Raw genomic sequence first — 995 nt, forward strand, 5'->3', positions numbered from 1 at the left:
TCCATCCATCATCTATCCATCATCTATCCATCCAACCATCTGTCTATCCATCTATCATCTACCCATCTATCCATCCATCATCCATCCATCCATCCATCTGTCCATTTATCCATCTGTCCATCATCCATCCAGCTATCCATCTATCTGTCCATTTATCCATCTGTCCATCATCCATCCATCCATCATCCATCCATCTGTCCATCCATCTGTCTATCCATCCATCTATTATCTATTCATCCATCACCCATCCATCCATCTATCATCTATCATCTATCTATCCATCATCTATCCATCCATTTACCATCTAGCCATCATCCATCCATCCATACACTTGCCAGAATCATTCATTTTCCCACCATGAGTATAAAAATTACCATATATGTGACAAGAGTTCCTCTACATACATACATGCATATACATATGAAAATCATGAGTAAACTGGGGCCCAGAATACTCAACTGCTTGATCAAACATGTATGGATCATGATGAAGAGTGCTTGAACTGGGAACTCAATGCTATCACACGCAGGTGGCAATCTTTGTCTGTATCCATCAGGAAATATCCAGTAGCAGAAAGAGGGGAGAAGAAGGGTGCAGTATAGGGGTCTACCATGACAGGCATGAAAATGCCACAGTGTCTGCCATGGCATTCAATACTTGTGTTAGTATCAAAGGACCCTGTGGGTCCCTGTTCCGGAGGGAGTTCCATGAAGATCTCTGGCCTGGACCGGGGGGGGGGGGGGGGGGGGGGTCCGGGCTAAGGGGATAGAGTGCAGCAGGGAGGGGGAATCGCCTCGGCTGCTGCTGCCTCCGCCTGCATCTCTGCTGTTGCCTCCCAGTCACTCCCAGGTGCTGCACCTGTCCCTCTGCGCTGAGCCGGTCCAGACTGGGCTGGTGAGAAGCCGGCTAGCTGGCAAGTAGGGGAGGGTCCTAAAGGTGTTTTGGGAGAGCAGATCTCTTCCCAAGTGGTACAGCTCTTGCAACAGAAACTCCCG

Source organism: Arvicanthis niloticus, chromosome 18 (genome assembly GCF_011762505.2).
Source record: "Arvicanthis niloticus isolate mArvNil1 chromosome 18, mArvNil1.pat.X, whole genome shotgun sequence".
NCBI classification, from domain to species: domain Eukaryota; kingdom Metazoa; phylum Chordata; class Mammalia; order Rodentia; family Muridae; genus Arvicanthis; species Arvicanthis niloticus.